The sequence below is a fragment of the Lissotriton helveticus genome, chromosome 8, assembly GCF_964261635.1.
Source record: "Lissotriton helveticus chromosome 8, aLisHel1.1, whole genome shotgun sequence".
In the NCBI taxonomy this organism is placed as follows: Eukaryota; Metazoa; Chordata; class Amphibia; order Caudata; family Salamandridae; genus Lissotriton; species Lissotriton helveticus.
The window spans coordinates 829,556,491-829,569,335 of NC_136069.1; the positions used below are offsets into that span (position 1 = coordinate 829,556,491).

Sequence of the window (12,845 nt, forward strand, 5' to 3'; positions counted from 1 at the left end):
GCTGTGGGTGCGAGAGGTCCCGGGTTCAAATCCCGGACGAGCCCTTTCATTGGTGCCCTTGTAAAGTAGTTTTGAAGTATGCATTTCAAAGCCAATATCAATTTTCTCTTTGCAGTAGTGGATGAATATATGCTAGAGTCTCATGCTTTTAACCTTGCCCTACCTGAGCAAATAGGAAACATTTCTCTTTAAGCATTTTGCTAAAATGCTGAACTTGCAAGGCATATACAAGCGTTCAGATAGGGCTGTCCGGCAGGTTGCATGAAAGAAATCTAAAACCAGATGCCCTTGGAATAGCCTGTTTTGAGCAGTTTCACCCCAGAAGAATCAACTGTAGGTATCTGATTCTGTAGTGTAGTGGTTATCACATTCGCCTCACACGCGAAAGGTCACCTGTTCGAAACCGGGCAGAAGCACCGGTTATATTGTCTTGGCTGCAATGTTGAGAGTTTCCGTTTTGCATGAAATTGCCCAGGCCCTGACGATGGGTTCATGCAGTCTCGTTCCAAGAAAGTGAATTCTCTTAAAAACAATAACATAATTGGCATTTGGATGTATATGTTGATTCACAGACCTCACTTTCAAAAGAGCCCTGCATTCAGTTCAATGCTCAACCAGAACAAGCATTAACTTTGAGAATTGTTGGCACCAACAGGCCTCTTATCTTAGTGGAGTGTTTCTGGTTTTTAAGTGCTGAGGCCTGGGCTCAATTCCTAGATGATCCTTCTCAAGGTGATGATACAAATTCATCGTCACCTTTACGTTTAATGTCAGAATTGTTTATTTCCATTTGGTGGTGTATGAATGCTTTCGACAGTATGGGGATTTTTTCTAGCCTTGCTTGAATAAAAGCATATCACTCCTCTTTATGTATTTTTATAATACATTTATATTTGCATCTCCTCTCCTAGCATGCATTTTTGACTATCTTACAGGCTGAATATAATAAGTATCAATTCAGGGGCGCTTCTTCTACTCAAATCATAACTGTTCTATCACGACATTGATAAGCAATCTGCATCTGCTTCTGTTGCGTATTGGTTATCATATTTACCTGACGTGTGAAAGTCCCATGTTTGACAGTGCACGTTAACAAAGAAACCAATGATTTTTATTAAAAGTTGTCTTGTGTTTTGGTTACCTTGCATCAGCCAAAAAGTGCCAGAGATGACTTCATTTGCAGTCACTTGAAAAGTAGAGATTCTCAAATAAATGGCAAGAGGTTGAAACAAATCCAAAGAAATGCATGGCATATCTATGTGTATGTGTATGCATGTATCTATATATAAAGATAGATAGATAGATAGATAGATATATAGATAGATAGATAGATAGACAGACAGACAGACAGACAGACAGACAGACAGACAGACAGACAGACAGACAGACAGACAGACAGACAGACAGACAGATAGATAGATAGATAGATAGATAGATAGATAGATAGATAGATAGATAGATAGATAGATAGATAGATAGATAGATAGATAGATAGATAGATAGATAGATAGATATAGGGAGAGAGAGAGCATTAATATAAACAGAGACTTTATTTTCAATCAAGCGGTCTTTTCTTTCCTTTAAGAGCAGAATGTTCTGCTCATCAGCGCACCAGAATGTAGTGCTTGGTTGGCAAGTATCACATATTGTGATGTGTTAGCTAAGAGTTCCATGTCCTTCAGACTCATATATTCCTCTGTAGTTGTACCTGGGTGATTCAACAAAACATGGCATCATAATCAGCATTCTACTGCCACAGACTGGACAGAGAAACCATTTAGAATTTCCCTGAAAAAGAAAAAAAAGCATACTTAGGCAAAGCTTTGTGGACAGGAAGGACATTAGAGCAAGTGAGGAATAAGCACTGCTTTTGATAATTTACATAGGCAGAACAGAGACTGCTAGGAAAAGCCTGAAATTAAAGGCACAGAAAATGCCTGCTTCTGGAGAGAACACTAAGAAGGGTTGAACGTTTTTCCTCTGACCCTAGCCACTCTTACAAGGAATCCTATGATAGTCAGCAGGACCCACCCTAAAAAGGAAGGGACAGCCATTTGGACCCTTTCCACCTTTTCTTGATCGAGCCTGATCGAGCCTGATTGAGCGGATAAGCACATGTACTTCTCATTTTGGGAAGGTATTGCTTAGCTTGCTACCAGCAGCTCAGTTATGTTATGATGTTAGAGGCTATGCAAGGAATGCTTTAGTCCTGCATTAGGCAGTTTTTATTGCTTCTTGAATTCAAGAGATAGATAATTAGCCAGAATCTGTGGCCCAGCTATTCACCTTGGCATTCCAATTTGCACAAAGGGAATAAGTATTTGAGAGAAAAGGCAAAATGTGTTTCTTATGTTGTTATGAACAGCTTTTTATTCTTTCTCTTTAGGCTCTAGCCAATGCATAAATATATAAATAACTGCTGACTTCCTGTAAGACGTGTCCAATGCTGAGACAAAATAAAAGGGGACTGTTGGAACTGGGGTCACCAGTCCCCTAGGGTAGCATGGCACGAGCGGGTAGGCATCCGAAAGCACATGTGTTAAGCGATCATGCAGCACACACTCACACTGAGACAGAAACCTGGGCACGCAATAAATGACTCCACTCCAGAGCTTGTATAAAAACAAGTGATTTGTATTAAGATAAATAATCAGATAGATAGAGCAGGATCAGGGAAATCATAAATTCATTTAAAATGCATGTGTCTCAAGACTTGCAATCAATATTGGATGAATAAATATCCGTTCTGCAATAAATATTAAATATTGGATCAATAAATAGTTAAATACATTTTTAGTGGGACACAGGCCCGACCTACGCCTTGCTTCTTGGTCAGTACCTGAAAGGAATACATCTCAAAGTCATAAGAACAACACTGCATTAAGCATCAATATCCATTTCCTCAGGTAAACAAAGGGACAGTTCCATAACAGAAACATCTCCCCGCTGTAGGAATAAACAATTCGTTAAGTGTAGTTCAAACATTTCCTTAAATATGAAACATTTCATTTGCCACAAAAGTATGTGGACGTAACTCTCCTCCTGTAATAGGAATTAAACATTTCATTAAGAATAATTATTCCATATAACAAGGTTGGGCATCCCTTTGGGAGAACTTCTCATTGGGCCCAGCTAACCATTGCATTAGCCAGCACTAACTAGGAGAAAACATTGCAATCTAGGTAACCATCCCCTTGTGCAGGTTTAACTGTATCAGGGCTACACCAACATTCCATCAGGGAAGTAGAAATCCCTACATTGAGCAGGTGTAAGTAGATCTCTGTTATAGCAGGGGTATGAGACCCTTCCCTGGGCAGGAGTAAACATTGCCTCAAATGAGGTCAACACCTTTCATTAGGCATAAAGTATTCCTTTAGGCATCACACACCATCCTATTACCTGATGCCTGAACAGGCAGGGCCTCTCCCCTATTAATCAGGAGCTTACAGGTAAAACATTTCCTGCAATAGAGATAATCAGTTTAGCAGAAGTAAAACACTTCACTGAGGGTAAAACATTTCATTAACCATTTCCTTAGGCAGGAATGAAACTCCTATGGCAGGAATAAAAACATGCCACTGCGGATAAAACATCTCATTAGGCAGTGTAACTATATCCTTATAGCATTAACGTTCCCCTACTCAGCAATCAACAGTTAACAACTCTTCAAGGCAGAGATAACCATTTTTAACAGGCAAGCCTGAGCTTAGAAGACTTGGTTTATGCATGTAAAGCCTTTTAGTAAATGTAAACATTTCTTTTAAAGCAAGGAGCACCTCACTCCATAACTGTGGGCATGTGCTCCACCTTTCAACCAACATGAATAAATGTTTCATTAGTCAGCAGACACAGTTCATTATGCAGCTGTTGGCGTTTCCACCCCAGGCCAGGATCAACATTCTAATTCCTACATTAAGCAGGCATAAACCTTTCAGCACCCAGGAGTAATCCTGTAAATAAGTAGAGGTTATAACACTGGGGCAGGGGTGTAATAAAACTTCTATAGTTCAGAATAATCCTGGTTCCAAGCAGGAATAACCACTTCAAAACTCTTCTCCAATCATAGGTAACATCCCCCTAATCAGGAGTAAACATTACAGGGAAGGAATCAGGCATAGGCATTTCATTAAGTAACTTATAAATAGAACATTACTCATTGCTAGAGAGCAACATCTCATTAAGCAAGCACAAACCTTGCTTTAGATTAGTAAAACATTTCTGTTAATTAAGGTGAACATTTCAATAAGCAATTCAGTAAAGCATTCTCAATGAGCATTTTACTATGCCTTGGACTCCCCTATGCAGGGCTAAGCCATCGCAGGTGAACTCAGTATGTCTTTAGGCCTACGCCGGAACCAGGGCCCAAACAGTTAATGAATGGCAAGCCTGTCCTCAGGCATAAACAGTAACTTAATGGCCTCCACGTCACTAGAGGCACATAGGGGCCAACAGGTGGGCACTTAAGGTCAAAAATACAGCGTTTCTCTGGGGCCTACAAGAGAGCGCTTGGAGGCACAATTACAGCGCTTCTATGGGACATTCAAGAAAGTACTTGGAGTGAAATTACAGCGCTTCCCTGGGCACTACCTCAGTTCCTCACATGACAGCGCTTGGCCACAGGCAATGCTGGGGACAGCGCTTCAGCAGGCAATCAGGTTTAGATAATAGCACCCTGCAGGTACAGCACTTCACAAGGCAGCAACCCCCTTCAGTACCTCAGCACTCTTCACAGGGACAGCAAAGGAGCGTTGGGGGAGCAGGGAGTCAGCGCTTCAGAAGGCAGCAACTTCTAGAGCCACAGAAGTTCTTGGTGACACAGCGCTTCAGGGGGATAGCGCTTTTCAGGATTCACAGCGCTACGATATAGCAGGCAATTCACAGCAGAGGTAGCGCTCGGCAGACAGTTCATTCCAGGTAGCGCTGCTGAAGGGCACCACAGAATATAGCGCTTCAGGCAGGAATCACGCCCAGGATTCTAGCGCTTCACAGACAGCAGGGTGCAGGGCTATAGCGCTTTGGCCCACACGAGGTGGGGGCAAGACCAGCAGGTCTAATAACATTCAGTTCAGGGTGCTGCAGTTCAGGCAAATATAGCGCTTCAGAAGGCAGCAACCCCCTCCATTACTTCAGCGCTCTTCACAGGGTCAGCAAGGGCAGCGCTAGATATACAGGACAGGTGACACCCCAGTAGCAGGTTAGCAAGGGAGACCCCAGGTGACATCAGGAAACGCAGGGTCAGTACCGCGCCAATACCTGTTTGCTTCTTCAAAAGTCCTGTGATGATTTAATTTCTTCTTAGCGCTTTAGGTTTCTTGCGCCCTTGTAAATAGAGGCTTAGTTTCTTGTTGGCGTGATGTTTCTTGCGCCCTTGTAAATAGAAGCTTAGTTTCTTGTTGGCGTGATGTTCCTTACGCCCTTAGTTTTGTTGCTTGGTTTCTTGTTCCTTGAAGGGGGGAATAGTTTGGTGGCTGGTGTTCCAAGTTCTTCTCAGCCAATCCCTTCAAGTGGTCCCTGGAGGTTAGGTCAGTGGGGGGGGTACAGGATGCCTCAATACTTGTAAAGCAGCACACTAGGCCCTGTCATTCCAGCATCATAAGACCCTGCCCTGACCCCCACTGCCTATCCTCCTGCGTAGGTACTTCCCCAGGTCTCCCCTTAGTCCCTCTGACAGGAAAGTTTTCCTTCCTTTCCTTATACAGTGCCAGTTGACAGTTGGCAGTGGCAGTTGGTGTCACCTCACCTGTTCCAGAAGGTTCCAGGGGGTTCTAGGAGGTTCCACCATTCTACCTGTGGGCAGGCTGGCAGGCTAAGTTGATACATTGTTTGGAGGGTTCCAGCCAGGCCCTAGCCACTAGAATGCGCCCACTAAACCCCGCTGCAGCAGCAGTGGTCAGTGGCAGCCATGTTAGGGGTATAAGACACCTGCATCTTAACATCAGTTTCACAGTACACAGGGCTTTCCTCACTACACAAGGCCTATACATTGTTGTTACCATGAGGGCATTCTGATTTAAAAGGGAAATAAAAAGGCGAAAATTTTTGGGGAAAGGGCCAAGTCTCACACATCTCCCCCCCAGCCAAAAGCCAGGGTAGACCGATCATTCCCTTGATGGGCTTCCCTGCTTGGGGCGGAAAAAGGTGGACGCAGGCCCAATACCACCATGACATTCTCGCTAATCCAACCACCCCACTGGTGTTCCTAGTGGGATGCGGCCAGGACAGACCTCCAATCCAGATGTCTCTGGCCCTTACTCTCTCTCAGAGTGGGGGGCAGTCGCCCCAGGCCCGTGGTACCTTTTTCCACTCTCCTCCTCAACCTAGGGTCTAAACCCTTAAGTTGAATTGGTGACAGGGGCGAGACCTACCTCTCCCTGCACCCCCTCCCAGGGTTCCGCACCCTCCCTCCTGGATGACACATCGGGACAGCCTAGTCTCCCAACCTGGGGTTCTCTTAAAGAACACTCCAGGCCCAGTGACCACAGCTGGGGCACCTCGGGACACCCCTGAGAGTCACAACCGGGGGAACTCTGAATACAGAGATTCCTCCCGCCAGGTCAGGCAACCCCTGAACCTGGCCACCCAACCCAGGATCTGAACCCCATGGCTGGACCGGTGCCAGAGGAGAGTCCTTCCTCCCTCTGCACCCCCTTCCAGGGTTCCGCACCCTCCTCCCCGGATAGGTACCCCTGGAAGTCACAACCGGGGGAACTCTGAATACAGAGATTCCTCCCGCCAGGTCAGGCAACCCCTGAACCTGGCCACCCAACCCAGGATCTTTAACCCCGTGGCTGGACCGGTGCCAGAGGAGAGTCCTTCCTCCCTCTACACCCCCTTCCAGGGTTCCGCACCCTCCTCCCCGGATAGGTACCCCTGGAAGTCACAACCGGGGGAACTCTGAATACAGAGATTCCTCCCGCCAGGTCAGGCAACCCCTGAACCTGGCCACCCAACCCAGGATCTTTAACCCCGTGGCTGGACCAGTGCCAGAGGAGAGTCCTTCCTCCCTCTGCACCCCCTTCCAGGGTTCCGCACCCTCCTCCCCGGATAGGTACCCCTGGAAGTCACACTGGTAGGGTCCATAGTTACTGGTACCCCACCCTCCAGGTCAGGCAATCCCTGCACCTGAAACCCCAGTCCAGGTTCTACACCCCGTGACTGGTCCAAACCCCGAACCTCGGGTACGCTGCCACCATGGAAGTACCTGGCACACATGATTTCAAGGTCTTCAGCTCTGTCTCTGTTTAGCTGAAGCCTGTGCACCAGCTTCCCTTCCTTCATTGCAAGGCTCACACTCTCCCTTTTCTGCTCTAACCTCTTTGACGACACACCCCCCCTTCCAAGGTTCTCTGGTGTGACCGCCTCCCTGGGTGTGACCTGCACCTCCTGTCCCCATCCCCTCTCCCCTCTGGGTGGGCTCCTACCCGTGCCCCAAAGTGGTACGGAGTTCCTTCTTCCCTCCGCCCAACAGGCACCCCCATCCCCTGACACAACACTCCAGTGCCAGGTGAGGACTCAGATAATTCAGGAAAAGGTTCTAGGATGTGGGTGACAGTATAGGTCAAACAGGCCCTGATACACTCACAGGCTAGACAGTGGAGGGGTCAATTACTAATGCTTGCACACACAATAATTGTGCAGCCCAATTGCTGTGCACCCTGTCCCAATGGAGGGTGCTGCATGGTCACAGGTCCTGGATCCCACCGCTCGACACCAATATGTTGGAACTGGGGTCACCAGTCCCCTAGGGTAGCATGGCACGAGCGGGTAGGCATCCGAAAGCACATGTGTTAAGCGATCATGCAGCACACACTCACACTGAGACAGAAACCTGGGCACGCAATAAATGACTCCACTCCAGAGCTTGTATAAAAACAAGTGATTTGTATTAAGATAAATAATCAGATAGATAGAGCAGGATCAGGGAAATCATAAATTCATTTAAAATGCATGTGTCTCAAGACTTGCAATCAATATTGGATGAATAAATATCCGTTCTGCAATAAATATTAAATATTGGATCAATAAATAGTTAAATACATTTTTAGTGGGACACAGGCCCGACCTACGCCTTGCTTCTTGGTCAGTACCTGAAAGGAATACATCTCAAAGTCATAAGAACAACACTGCATTAAGCATCAATATCCATTTCCTCAGGTAAACAAAGGGACAGTTCCATAACAGAAACATCTCCCCGCTGTAGGAATAAACAATTCGTTAAGTGTAGTTCAAACATTTCCTTAAATATGAAACATTTCATTTGCCACAAAAGTATGTGGACGTAACTCTCCTCCTGTAATAGGAATTAAACATTTCATTAAGAATAATTATTCCATATAACAAGGTTGGGCATCCCTTTGGGAGAACTTCTCATTGGGCCCAGCTAACCATTGCATTAGCCAGCACTAACTAGGAGAAAACATTGCAATCTAGGTAACCATCCCCTTGTGCAGGTTTAACTGTATCAGGGCTACACCAACATTCCATCAGGGAAGTAGAAATCCCTACATTGAGCAGGTGTAAGTAGATCTCTGTTATAGCAGGGGTATGAGACCCTTCCCTGGGCAGGAGTAAACATTGCCTCAAATGAGGTCAACACCTTTCATTAGGCATAAAGTATTCCTTTAGGCATCACACACCATCCTATTACCTGATGCCTGAACAGGCAGGGCCTCTCCCCTATTAATCAGGAGCTTACAGGTAAAACATTTCCTGCAATAGAGATAATCAGTTTAGCAGAAGTAAAACACTTCACTGAGGGTAAAACATTTCATTAACCATTTCCTTAGGCAGGAATGAAACTCCTATGGCAGGAATAAAAACACGCCACTGCGGATAAAACATCTCATTAGGCAGTGTAACTATATCCTTATAGCATTAACGTTCCCCTACTCAGCAATCAACAGTTAACAACTCTTCAAGGCAGAGATAACCATTTTTAACAGGCAAGCCTGAGCTTAGAAGACTTGGTTTATGCATGTAAAGCCTTTTAGTAAATGTAAACATTTCTTTTAAAGCAAGGAGCACCTCACTCCATAACTGTGGCATGTGCTCCACCTTTCAACCAACATGAATAAATGTTTCATTAGTCAGCAGACACAGTTCATTATGCAGCTGTTGGCGTTTCCACCCCAGGCCAGGATCAACATTCTAATTCCTACATTAAGCAGGCATAAACCTTTCAGCACCCAGGAGTAATCCTGTAAATAAGTAGAGGTTATAACACTGGGGCAGGGGTGTAATAAAACTTCTATAGTTCAGAATAATCCTGGTTCCAAGCAGGAATAACCACTTCAAAACTCTTCTCCAATCATAGGTAACATCCCCCTAATCAGGAGTAAACATTACAGGGAAGGAATCAGGCATAGGCATTTCATTAAGTAACTTATAAATAGAACATTACTCATTGCTAGAGAGCAACATCTCATTAAGCAAGCACAAACCTTGCTTTAGATTAGTAAAACATTTCTGTTAATTAAGGTGAACATTTCAATAAGCAATTCAGTAAAGCATTCTCAATGAGCATTTTACTATGCCTTGGACTCCCCTATGCAGGGCTAAGCCATCGCAGGTGAACTCAGTATGTCTTTAGGCCTACGCCGGAACCAGGGCCCAAACAGTTAATGAATGGCAAGCCTGTCCTCAGGCATAAACAGTAACTTAATGGCCTCCACGTCACTAGAGGCACATAGGGGCCAACAGGTGGGCACTTAAGGTCAAAAATACAGCGTTTCTCTGGGGCCTACAAGAGAGCGCTTGGAGGCACAATTACAGCGCTTCTATGGGACATTCAAGAAAGTGCTTGGAGTGAAATTACAGCGCTTCCCTGGGCACTACCTCAGTTCCTCACATGACAGCGCTTGGCCACAGGCAATGCTGGGGACAGCGCTTCAGCAGGCAATCAGGTTTAGATAATAGCACCCTGCAGGTACAGCACTTCACAAGGCAGCAACCCCCTTCAGTACCTCAGCACTCTTCACAGGGACAGCAAAGGAGCGTTGGGGGAGCAGGGAGTCAGCGCTTCAGAAGGCAGCAACTTCTAGAGCCACAGAAGTTCTTGGTGACACAGCGCTTCAGGGGGATAGCGCTTTTCAGGATTCACAGCGCTACGATATAGCAGGCAATTCACAGCAGAGGTAGCGCTCGGCAGACAGTTCATTCCAGGTAGCGCTGCTGAAGGGCACCACAGAATATAGCGCTTCAGGCAGGAATCACGCCCAGGATTCTAGCGCTTCACAGACAGCAGGGTGCAGGGCTATAGCGCTTTGGCCCACACGAGGTGGGGGCAAGACCAGCAGGTCTAATAACATTCAGTTCAGGGTGCTGCAGTTCAGGCAAATATAGCGCTTCAGAAGGCAGCAACCCCCTCCATTACTTCAGCGCTCTTCACAGGGTCAGCAAGGGCAGCGCTAGATATACAGGACAGGTGACACCCCAGTAGCAGGTTAGCAAGGGAGACCCAGGGTGACATCAGGAAACGCAGGGTCAGTACCGCGCCAATACCTGTTTGCTTCTTCAAAAGTCCTGTGATCATTTAATTTCTTCTTAGCACTTTAGGTTTCTTGCGCCCTTGTAAATAGAGGCTTAGTTTCTTGTTGGCGTGATGTTTCTTGCGCCCTTGTAAATAGAAGCTTAGTTTCTTGTTGGCGTGATGTTCCTTACGCCCTTAGTTTTGTTGCTTGGTTTCTTGTTCCTTGAAGGGGGGAATAGTTTGGTGGCTGGTGTTCCAAGTTCTTCTCAGCCAATCCCTTCAAGTGGTCCCTGGGGGTTCCCTGCCGCGGGGTTAGGTCAGTGGGGGTACAGGATGCCTCAATACTTGTAAAGCAGCACACTAGGCCCTGTCATTCCAGCATCATAAGACCCTGCCCTGACCCCCACTGCCTATCCTCCTGCGTAGGTACTTCCCCAGGTCTCCCCTTAGTCCCTCTGACAGGAAAGTTTTCCTTCCTTTCCTTATACAGTGCCAGTTGACAGTTGGCAGTGGCAGTTGGTGTCACCTCACCTGTTCCAGAAGGTTCCAGGGGGTTCTAGGAGGTTCCACCATTCTACCTGTGGGCAGGCTGGCAGGCTAAGTTGATACATTGTTTGGAGGGTTCCAGCCAGGCCCTAGCCACTAGAATGCGCCCACTAAACCCCGCTGCAGCAGCAGTGGTCAATTTTCTCTTTGCAGTAGTGGATGAATATATGCTAGAGTCTCATGCTTTTAACCTTGCCCTGCCTGAGCAAATAGGAAACATTTCTCTTTAAGCATTTTGCTAAAATGCTGAACTTGCAAGGCATATACAAGCGTTCAGATAGGGCTGTCCGGCAGGTTGCATGAAAGAAATCTAAAACCAGATGCCCTTGGAATAGCCTGTTTTGAGCAGTTTCATCACAGAAGAATCAACTGTAGGTATCTGTTTCTGTAGTGTAGTGGTTATCACGTTCGCCTCACACGCGAAAGGTCCCCGGTTAGAAACCGGGCAGAAACACTGGTTATATTGTCTTGGCTGCAATGTTGAGAGTTGCCGTTTTGCATGAAATTGTCCAGGCCCTGACGATGGGTTCATGCAGTCTCGTTCCAAGAAAGTGAATTCTCTTTAAAAACAATAACATAATTGGCATTTGGATGTATATGTTGATTCACAGACCTCACTTTCAAAAGAGCCCTGCAATCGGTTCAATGCTCAACCAGAACAAGCATTAACTTTGAGAATTGTTGGCACCAACAGGCCTCTTATCTTAGTGGAGTGTTTCTGGTTTTTAAGTGCTGAGGCCTGGGCTCAATTCCTAGATGATCCTTCTCAAGGTGATGATACAAATTCATCGTCACCTTTACGCTTAATTTCAGAATTGTTTATTTCCATTTGGTGGTGTATGAATGCTTTCGACAGTATGGGGATTGTTTCTAGCCTTGCATGAATAAAAGCATATCACTCCTCTTTATGTATTTTTCTAATACATTTATATTTGCATCTCCTCTCCTAGCATGCATTTTTGACTATCTTACAGGCTGAATATAATAAGTATCAATTCAGGGGCACTTCTTCTACTCAAATCATAACTGTTCTATCACGACATTGATAAGCAATCTACATCTGCTTCTGTTGCGTATTGGTTATCATATTTACCTGACGTGTGAAAGTCCCATGTTTGACAGTGCACGTTAACAAAGAAACCAATGATTTTTATTAAAAGTTGTCTTGTGTTTTGGTTACCTTGCATCAGCCAAAAAGTGCCAGAGATGACTTCATTTGCAGTCACTTGAAAAGTAGAGATTCTCAAATAAATGGCAAAAGGTTGAAACAAATCCAAAGAAATGCATGGCATATCTATGTGTATGTGTATGCATGTATCTATATATAAAGATAGATAGATAGATAGATAGATAGATAGATAGATAGATAGACAGACAGACAGACAGACAGACAGACAGACAGACAGACAGACAGACAGACAGACAGACAGACAGACAGACAGACAGACAGACAGACAGACAGACAGATAGATAGATAGATAGATAGATAGATAGATAGATAGATAGATAGATAGATAGATAGATAGATAGATAGATAGATAGATATAGGGAGAGAGAGAGCATTAATATAAACAGAGACTTTATTTTCAATCAAGCGGTCTTTTCTTTCCTTTAAGAGCAGAATGTTCTGCTCATCAGCGCACCAGAATGTAGTGCTTGGTTGGCAAGCATCACATATTGTGATGTGTTAGCTAAGAGTTCCATGTCCTTCAGACTCATATATTCCTCTGTAGTTGTACCTTGGTGATTCAACAAAACATGGCATCATAATCAGCATTCTACTGCCACAGACTGGACAGAGAAACCATTTAGAATTTCCCTGAAAAAGAAA

The 12,845-nt window shown here is 45.2% G+C and overlaps 1 non-coding gene across 1 annotated transcript; it reads left to right on the plus strand.

Moving 5' to 3' along the window:
- Positions 1-11,395: 11,395 nt before the first annotated feature.
- On the plus strand, positions 11,396-11,468 carry TRNAV-CAC (transfer RNA valine (anticodon CAC)). The gene has a single exon. It is a non-coding gene; the product is annotated as a tRNA-Val (tRNA).
- The last annotated feature ends 1,377 nt before the right edge of the window (positions 11,469-12,845 follow it).